Source organism: Battus philenor, unplaced genomic scaffold, assembly GCF_028537555.1.
Source record: "Battus philenor isolate CCGP_79_NKW_IND1 unplaced genomic scaffold, ilBatPhil1.0.hap1 SCAF_8, whole genome shotgun sequence".
Lineage (NCBI taxonomy): Eukaryota > Metazoa > Arthropoda > Insecta > Lepidoptera > Papilionidae > Battus > Battus philenor.
The window spans coordinates 2,277,609-2,288,815 of NW_027181748.1; positions in this window are offsets into that span (position 1 = coordinate 2,277,609).

Genomic DNA, 11,207 nt, shown 5'->3' on the forward strand with positions numbered 1-11,207 from the left:
AGACAGAAAGATAACTAAAAACGTAGAAAAACATTTAATAAACGTCTCTCAGATCAGACCAGATATCGCAGAAGCTTTATTTACTGATTAATGCTGCCATACAAGCAACAGTATCTAACCGATGTCAGATGTTTGACGTAGTCAGAATGAGCTACGATCCTCAGCAGAAAGGAAAACAACCAGAGAGAGAGAGAGAGAGAGTTAAAAACAATTATATGTTTATCTACACAGAGCGATGAAAATAGATGTAAAAAGGGTGAATTCAAAGCTTATTGTCAATAATAATCCGGTACAGTCTTTCCAAAAATAATACTTAACTTTATGATAACGAATAAAGAAAAAGCATTTACAAAATTTGGATTACAATACCCGGCGATAAATATTGCACATCGATCTATGGAAAGAGACAGTCGGCTAATTTCGGCTTTCCATATCCAATAAAATCATCTGTAATAGGGTTATGTCTGCAAAATTTCAATATATTACAATTTAAACTATGAGATCACGCGGTCTTTTTATGTCGATCGTATAATTATTTAAGAACACATTATTAATTCAAATCCACGTCGTGGCGCTAGACATTTTCGCATAAAAAATATCGAGGCTTGCAATTATAAACACACTTTGTTAAAGGCAAGTCAGTTTTTCAACAAAAACTATTTAAAAGCTCTTGGACATATTGTGAAATATTGATCAATTTATTTACCAGATTGTTGTATATTGGACAGTCTAAATGAATATACTATCCTAGTCAAAACAAACTTTTGTACCTCTACCTCGCCTGATGTTAAATGATGACGAGATCCAAGATCGATGTACATGCTTGCCTATTCACTCTTGACTTGAGGACTCCAAAGTTACAACTGGAAACAATGACGTCAATAGGTTACTCTATTTCTTGGCTGTTCTCACTATAAAAGTAATAGTAAAACTTTTTGTCGTGAAGGCAAGTCGTGAAATGTTCTATGGAGATGGGGAAATTAATAGATGTATCACCGACGCATACTCTCTAAAATCCCAGTTTATATCACACCGATAAACTGGCAACTTTTACCCATGCTCTAAGCTCTCAAGTAATTATTTCTAATAAATGCATTTAAAAAACTTTTAAATTAAAAGGTTTTTTGATACCCATATTGTGGTGGTTGTGGAAAAATATGTACCTAATCCGCCATATTGGAACGGTGTCCATCTTGAATTTTAAAGTTTGACGTAATCATCATGTTTTACTAGTGTAGCCCTTTCATTTGATACCCATATTGAGGGGGTTAAGGAAAAATACGTAATCCGCCATTTTGTATCGGCGGCCATCTTAGATTTATAATGTTATTGATTTTATTATATTGTATTGTCATCTTAATTAAATGTGTGTGCCAAATTTCAAATCAATCTGACAACGGGAAGGTGCTTAAATTTCAATTTCTAATTTTGATCCAAATAAATTCCGTACGGGTCGAAGTAAAGAAAACCGTTTAAGAACGAGTTGCAAAATGCGCTGCCAACCGCAAAACTCTCGTAAACCACTCGATGGATTCCGGTATTTTTTGATTTTGGAATAAGGTGATCCGTAGACGAATGGAAGTAGCCCATAGTCCAACGGATTTGCAACTTCAAGTGGCAGAAGACACGCCACGTGGCGCGTAAAACAGAGACGGACAGACCATCTTGTTTAACTTTTATTGAAAATCTATGGGAAAAACTTATTTCTGCTGTGGACATCCGGTTGAAAAGATGAATCCTGCTATTTATTTAATATCTTCATTAAAGATAAAGAACAGATTTTGTGTAGAGATAAATGCGTGGAAAATATATTAAAGAAAATATATAATACAATCAATATAATAAAACATCTGCCCCTAACTGTCAAGCTTTTGACGTCAAACAAAACCAATATGGCGTGTTGGAGTGTAATTAACCTATCAAAAACAGTCGTGTCACATAAATAATTACAATTAAAATGTAATGTTGTTAAAGTTTTTGTAAGATTTATTTGATTATTATTAATAATTAAATGAATAAACAAAGTAGATACGCTGAAATACGCTTTATATATTTATTTCTTGGAACTTGAGCTCTAGAAATAAAGAGAGGCTCTCATATAGGTTGGGGCTTCCTGTTGCACTTTGGGCGTTACTCGAAGTCTGTTGTCTTTCAATAAAACGATTATTCTCTCTTAAATTACAAGAGTGTCGTTAAATTGTAATTTGTCTCGTTTCTTAAACCCTTGTCTATTACACTCCACTTCCCTCTTTATATGCAGCGCACACAATCACATTACTTACTTTAGTTACACGCACATTCCTGCGTCATTTTCTAGTGTAGGTAGATTGACTTCCGAATATACAGGTGTTTAGTTATAGGTGTAAAAACTTTAAAGGGGAATATAGCTTATTTATGAGGAAGACGCTTTGCATTTACAACTAATTCCAATCACACTGTACGTGATGATTCTAATGTTATATATTTTTTTCTATCGGAATACGACAGGCCTATAACTTCTGGAAGTACAAACTCTGAAGGGACGAATAGTAAATAATAATTATTTTTACATGCAGCAATACGTATTTTTTAAACACGTTTTCTTACTGTACTATTATAAAGTTATTTATATTTTTGAAACCATTGATTTTAGAAGCATACCTTAATTGACAGTAACCAGCTATACATTTACCACTTTAAAGCTATTACATCAATAACGTATCATCGTGTAGGTAGAAAATATTTTCAGTTAGATTTTTTACTTCAGAACAACCAATCAAACATCACCGGAAATAAGTTTGTGGCTACTTTCTCGTCAACTTAACATCGAACGTTTCCGAACGCAAAACTTGAACGCGACGTCCCTAGAGACACTGACGTCATTTATTCACGCGCGCTTCTTGAAAACGCACGACTCGCGTTGGAAATATCGATGTCTTTGATTTTTTAAAAGATTTTTTCACCTACACTACATATACCATTAACTGTCCTGGTTTTACAACAAAGAAAAGTACAATATCCCAGAAGTTAATGGAACTATTTCTTTGCAATGTAATTCCCCTTAACTATTTGCAATTCAAGATCCGTATAGATTGTCTAGATCTGATAGCTTTATACCCGGTAATAAGTAATAATATGTAGTTAATTATTATACATTACATGGATGTACGTAGACGATTTTTTATTGCTTTTCCAAAATTTTATGTTCACGCCTTTGTGTCTACGAATTAGAATTTCTACTGCCGATCGAATAGTTATAAATAAATTTAAAATTTTATTAAAAAAAAAAACTAACGTATGTCGTAGTAAAAATATAAATTATAACAATTATATAGATTGAAAATTTTAAGAGGATAAATAATAGATATCAAAAATAAGTAGTTTCAAAAATAATATAATACGAAATAAGAAACAAAATTCGGAATGATATATATTAAAATTTGTTATTATTTTTTATCTGTCCCAACGTACTTCGTACTGTCAGAAGTTATTGACCTGTCATATTTTAATAGAAAAAAATAAATAATGTAAAATATTTCACAGCGATCGCTTTATTGACGTCATTAAAAACTGGTCTAAAATTCTACTTTTTGGGTCATAACTACGCTTTACATTCAACAATTTAAAGTTTTATTTTAAAGTTTAAGTGTGTAACTAATCGACTTATTCTATAACTCCCTTATTGAAGCCTCTCGTTCAACTCTGGTAGGTATGGATAGGGACTTCATTATTCATAGAATTGATAATTTTTTCAGTTACAGTTTTGTCTATCAAACTTTTCTTTTGTGAGATTCTTCTTAGAGCCGATAAGTCTAGACGTATCAACTACGAGTAGTCCGAAGTAGAAGTGAGTTTATTCATCTATTGTATATTGTTTCTGAAGATATTAATGCTGTTAGCCCTAAGGCTTTTACAGCTTCATCGAAAACGAGTTCACGGAACGGAGGGGTCCGTGAACTATATAAAATTACAGGATTCGAGTTTCCGAACCCGTATCAATACTCGGCGGGAGACGAGGAAGTCACAAAGTAGTGGCCGCGAGATAGTAGCAGCAGGACCCTCCCAGCCAGCCCTCGAGAACACAAACCTAGCGCGACCCAGTCGGCCGGCAGAACTCGCGGCTAGCGCACCTGTATGGCCAGTGTTAATGAAGTGTACTGAATGAGGAGTTAAGTGTGGATGGCAGCGTGGACCACTCGGCAATCTTAGGAAGGATACTGATCTTACCTCGGATTGCCCACTCTGTTCGCGGCGGCGGCGTCGGAAGGCCGACGCCGTTTACGTAACGGACGGTAGGAAGTGTGGTGAATGATCTTTGTGCATGGCACGCGTTTTTTCGTGCGGTGAACGGTCGCCAGTGGAGTGGTTGCTGTAGCTGGTGAGTTATCGCTTGAAGTGTAGGGAGTGTCTGAAGCGTGTATCGGTCGCTGCGGTTAGCGTGGCTTTTATACTGCGCATACGACTCTGGAAGCTTCGTGTATCTACCTGCTTGCTATCTCGCTTGCTCACACCGCGCTAGAAAATTCTTGATTTCTCTATTATTTTGAACTGTATATAAAGGCGGCAAGCGATGTTACTTGACTTAGCATTTTTGGGCGCTAGATTCAAAAAGCGCACGGGCGATATTCAAATTACGAACATATTTTTTTTGGTTTTATTCTGGAATAGAATTCGATATTTTTCGAATGTACGAGAGTATTATTTTTGCTGTCGGCGGACCTCCAGTATTCGACCGGCGGGCCGAGGTCTGTGCATCCATGGAGTACACCATGGTCTGGTCCATTTCCAAGTAATAGATGCACGAGAAACATTCCTTGTGTTGGACCTATACAGGTACCCTGAGAGTTTCCCGTGCCCTGTGAACATCTGGACCAGGCTTTGGAATCTCTTCATATTATTTCTACATGTGTGAATGTAACTTTATCAATACAATCATTCCGTATGTCGCAGCCTATCGCGTGCTCCGCAGAATCAGGGTGGACGCGGTCTTGGTCCAGCTCTCACGGGGCACGAAGGGTTCTCTGAGTACCTTCACCGGTTTAAGCTTAGGGAGGACCCCTCGTGCTTCTATGAACCAGGTGTGAGCCAGATTCACCTGGTTGCTGACTGTACCGCATTCAGGAGAGGCTGAATCGAGACGGAATGCCGAGTATAAAGATCGAGGAGGCGAGAATTGCCTCCATAATAGCAGATGAAGAAAGCAGACCCTTCCTCAGTTTCTTCAGGAATGTCGTAGAAAATATCATAGAAAGAAATATAACTTACGTTAAATCGGTCAGCTAATAGTAAATAATAATGTAAATGTGAATAAATATTACAATAAGGAACCAAAACAAAATATAAACAAAATACAAAATGAAAGGAACCGAAGATAAAACTGTAGACATGTATATAAAATAATCTTACTAAAAATGTAATACATTGTAACAATAAAATAGACCTAGACTGTAGTGACTGAGAATAATTGAATTGCCCTAACAAAACTCTGTTCCCAGCAAAATTCAGGGGTTGAACGAGAAGTCCCCAACAGCGGGGGCCAAAGAAAAATAAAAAAAAATCATCCGTATATAGCAGCCATGTGGTTTACTTAAAACAAGTCTTTCATTTTATTTAGGATAGAGAACCTCGCATTATTCCTAAAGGTAGTAGAGGACATAGGTTTTTTTTTATGACCCCCGCTATTGGGGGCCTCTCGTACCCCTACTTATGGTGGGACAGGGACTTAATTTTTCACATGATTTTTTATTTTCTCTCGCTTCTTTCATATTTTACTTTCTCTTTCGATCTATTATCTATCTTTCATGCTACGTTTCTACTTTCTTACCCTTTTGCTCTGTTCATCTATCATTCTTTCCACTTTTCTTATTACATTTTTTCATTTTACATTTTTACTTATTTTCTATAATACATTATATATCACATTTGAGTTTTGTTTTATCACATTTCTTATTGTATACTTGGATTTTTATTTTTTTTGTATAACGTTTTTAACTATTTTCTTGCAACAAGCGAGGAATTCTTTCCTAGTTTCTTTTTCGCCTATCAGGGAGGCTATTGTCTCCTCCCTGATTTCAACGCCAGACCGGCACTCGAAGCCGTGCCGGAGTCCCCCGAATGCGGGACACCGGGCCACAAGGTGGATCACGGTCTGCTCCACGCTCGGTTCACAGAAGCACGAGGGGTCCTCCTTGAGCTTGAACCTATGGAGGTACTCAGAGAACCCCCCGTGCCTCGTGAAGAGCTGGGCCGAGACCGCGTCCACCTCGATGGTGCAGAGGAGGACATAGGTTAAGTTCTCATAATTTTAAATTCATTCTTTAGATAATTAAATTAGCATTTATACCTGATAAAATAATACACGAAACTGATTATATTTTTAACCAAAAATTATGTTTAGTGGGATAGGAACAACGTATAGAGGAGAGGGTAGGAAATTAAAAAAACGGATACCGACTTTTTGCTGTTATAAAACCAACAGGCGTAAGACAATAAATTTACAGAGTTTGAAGTAATACAATACTGAACACCGGTTGGCCTCGACCTCTTAAGGTAACTAAACTCGACCAACTACGTCGAGGTTCCAAAGAGACCCTCTTTGGAACCTCGACGTAGTTGGTCAAAAAACACTCCGAACTTGCGTAGCTTTCATTCGAAAATGTAATATATAAAATTCTGTATGTGTATAATCTAATATATAGTGTCACGGTGTGCGTGATTAAACTCCTCCGAAACGGCTCGACCGATTTTCGTGAATCTTAGCGTGCATATCGGCCAGGGTGGAGAATCGGACATCTATTAAATCCCCCTAAATGTCAAGGGTGGTCCACTTCTAAATTTCTTTTATTTTTTATGATACAGCATACAAAAATACATACAACCATAAATTTTCGGTCCTCTACGATCAACTCTTATTTTTTATGTTAATTAAAAACTTTTTTTTGCAAAACGTTTGCGGGATCAGCTAGTATTATACAATAACTATGAAGCTATTACGTATCTAGCGGGATCTATGATTTTAACACAAAGGTCATTAGAACTATGTTCGACTGAAGCAAATGCATTTTCCAATGAGGGTAGTCCGACAAACCATAAACTGTCTCTCGGATATTGGCATCCTTTGTACATTAACGTGTTTTGTTCCATACATTAAAAAATTACTGACTCCAATTCTTTCGTGTAATTCAGATTGAATTAATAATTATGAATTGTTTTTCTAGTTTGTGTATTTGCATATAGCAACATATTCAAGATTATTAGCTTGATCTTATTTGTAACTACGACAAAAATTCTTCCGAACGGAACAGGAATATGCAATCATGACCAGATTTTTACACTGTGATTTCTTTTCAGGGAACAGATGGGCACTTATTGTCTTTCGTAACAAATACCATCATGCCTAGGATCCATTTTTGTAAAAACGTTATCTTAATTTGTCAAATTGCTTAAATATGTCGTAGGGTGATTGCAATTTTTCCTATCATTGAAGAGGGAATATATATAGATCATATCAACACCTATTTCTAGTCAGCCTGTATAAAGTGATCGTTCTGAAATATGTTACAATAATTTATTACATTATTGGCCACAGACTAAATAATTTTAATAGAACGAAGTCTACAGCGACAGATAACATATAATTTGAATATGAGGTAATCCGGATTTTGACAAAAAGGTTTTGTAACTGTATTTTCATTTCATTATTTTCTTAAATCATTGTATTTTGAACAGGGTGTGCCATATTTTAAAAGATAACAAATACCATATCCATTCACCCTTTTAAAAGTATTACACCTATAAGCAAATCCTGTATATAGGCAAAATAATTGTCCATATCACCAGTTTTATATTAGTTTTTTTTTTAAAGCTTGATGTCTGCCGACATCACTAACATTACCTCGGTAACCACCACTCTTTCTTCAATAAAGCAGAGCTTTGGAATAAGAAGGAAAATTTTCTTATGTTTCGTCTATTGGCGTATGTATTGAAACATCCACACGCTCAAGTGGTTCAACAACAACTAATTGTGCTTGTACTGTATTGTTTCGGAGATATTAATGCTGCTAGCCTTTAGGCTTTTACAGCTAGTCTGACAAGAGTTCATGGAGCGGAAGGGTCCGTGAACGTGGTCCGTGGTTAGCGTGGACTTCTCGGCTATTTAAGGAAGAATACTGATCCTACCACGGATCGCCCACCTTGTTCACAAAGACGGAATCGGATGGGCGTTTAATACGTTTCGATCGGTGAGTGTAGTATTTTGCTTCGGTCAAAGTCCTCCGGATCGAATCAGTGGGAGCAGCGAGAGTCGCAACACGTGCAATCACCACGGACTCTCGGACAGAACTACCGATTCTGTGCCGCCAGGGCATTGCTATTTATATCTCCAACAAGACTTGCCAAATATTTGCATACCCACAAAAATTAACTTTTAATAATCAGGTGATTTTCAAATAAAAAGAATCTAATTTTTTATTTAGCTATAAGGTGTATTTACAAAATGTCCTCATGGGACCTCGTCATCATTGAAATAAAAAAAGATTTTGAAAAAATAATCTCGTGTGTGACTTTATAAAAAGCAATCTGTCCAATGGATAAACTGGCAAGTTTAGTACGTAACAAATAAAAATTATTAATTAAAATCAAATTTTAAACATTATATCCCTTCGGGTAATCTTGGTTTTTCTTCTTTGTCCTGATTCATCGATTTTTCTTCAGCTTGAAGTGCACGCCTGTTGGTAAAGAATAAAAAGCAATTATGTCAATCATTCACAAGACTGATATTGATGAAATTGTTTTCAAGTAAATATGAAAATGTGAGAAACAAATCATCATTTATCATTGTTTCAGCTGTAAGATGACCACTACTGGAAATACACATCCAATAGATTTATAATTAGACCTGTTGCAATTGGCCAGCATAAGGTGACTTCCTGCCTTGTTTTAGGAACCACATATTCCCCTATCTTAGTTGCGACAAGGTTTTTATTTAGAATAATGATATTGTTAGATTTTTGTTTACTTTCTTCTATGCTCCACAATTTCTTCCACCTTTCCTTCTTTCATACATCAGAATTTTTGACACTATTTTGCTAGTATCTTTTTGTTTTATACTTCCTATCTTTGTTATAATGTTTTGATGTCTTACAACCATTTTACCTCCTTATTTTAAGATTCAAGCATTTTGTACAATTTTTCTTACTAAACTTTAGTTGGTTATATTTTTATTCATACTAAATTGTACAACATTTTTTGCATATTTTAGGAACACTGTACGACAACAAATGTCTAATGTATGTTGTCTGGAATTAGAGAGATGTTGTTACACCTTAATAAGGTTGGTGTGTCCACATTGTGGGTGGACATCCTATGCTACACTTGCTGGTCTGTTTTCTCAAGTCCTGACTTTGGAGACCCAGCGGCCCTCTGTTGTCAGCATTCTGATGTATATTTATCTAATTTGGAGTGTTAGCTAACTATGAAATTTATTTCAAACAATTTGTATATATGGACAAGAGAGAAGGATAATGGCGAGAAGTAGTATATACATACATAACACACCTATTTATGATTTTTAGTATTACTAAGGGGGCAAAAAAGTAATGTCATTACAGTCAATATATTTTACTGAAAGACCAATTGATTTTTACCGCTCCAGCATTACTGTACTTTACTGTATTGCTGTATACTAGATGGCAAAAGGTTGTTGATAATGAAGGCGAATAAATTGCAAATAGAAACTTGTAAAAAATGTTAATTTAACTTAAGAAAGTTACATTACTTTCTGTACCACCTAATATTTTAATAATCCTTTACTTATAAATTTAACTTCATTCACATGTATATTTAATAGGGAAACTCAATAAAGTTATTGAAGTGAAGAAACTCAGATAGTACATGGCATTTCATATAGCACTTTCAAAATTTTTTTCATAACAATGCCATCAGAGTAATGTGTCTTAACACAGTGTTGTACAAAATCAAGTCCGTCTCACTATTTTGTATGTGTCAAATCAACTGCCTGATATTACAAACAGATATTTTTTTTAATGAATTTAAAAAAAAATCTTACAGTTGGCGTTCCCACATTTTCTTCATTTTCTCAGGTACAGGCACCCCGGAATGTGCAGGCCTGAGATATTTCTTCCTTAATGATTTTTGTGCAGATTTTGGTGAGATGATTACTGGGATGGAGTTAATTCTTCTTTGGGTTTCAATCACTTTACAATTATTTGCTGAAATATTTTAAAAATAAAGATATTAGGCATTAACATTCAATTTGGAATTGATGATGATGATTGTTTTAATATTATAAGTAAGCTAATTGGCTCGGAATGCAAATATGGTGAGAAAAAGCCAGATAGAAACTCACCAGTTACTTTTTTTAATTAAATTTGCCAATTTTTAATGTGTACATTATAATAGCAACCATTTAAAGAAGATACCAAACTAAATCGACCACATTTCAATTGAGTAAAAACTATTGAATATTAAAAAGAGTTTTATTTTATAATATACTTTTAATTTTAGATTAAAAACAGAAAAGGAAACTATAAGATATGCTGTGGAACTTTTATATACATAGACATACACTAAGTCTCATCAAGGATTTGTTAACTTTTTGTAGGAAAAAACTTTGCAAGTTTATTTTAATTTAATGTATGAGTCTGTCACTTCTTTTGATAAGAGTTTAAATTTAGGTATATTAAATGTTAATAAACAAGTATTGAGAACTGTTGGAATACCAATTTCTCTAAAACCAAATTTCAGGGAATCTCTAGTTTGTTTTAGTTAAAAATAAAGTTTTGATGTAAATTAAACAAAGAACTAGCATTAAAATCCTTATTCCTTATCCTTTAATTGCAAAGACAGCGATTGTGCCTGAGAGTTCTGAGAGATGGAGGATAGAGTTTTTAGCCTAAATAATGTTCAAGAAAACGTATGCTAGTAAACTTTTCGGTAGAAAGACGCCCACAGCTGGACATCATTCTTATTGTCGCTTCTGAACACTCATCTGGATTGAATCCATACTCTCACAACTCAAGACTTAGCACATAATTTTCAGACTATTAATACAATTTAAGCACCAGCACAGCGGATAAAATACCTTCATACATACTTACTTTTAACATCTACTTTGTTTGGTACAGTTTTAGCCACCGCCTTTTTTAAGGGAGTTTTTGTTATATTCGTGTTCGTTACGGTCTTACGTTGTACTTTCGGTGTCAGCTTAC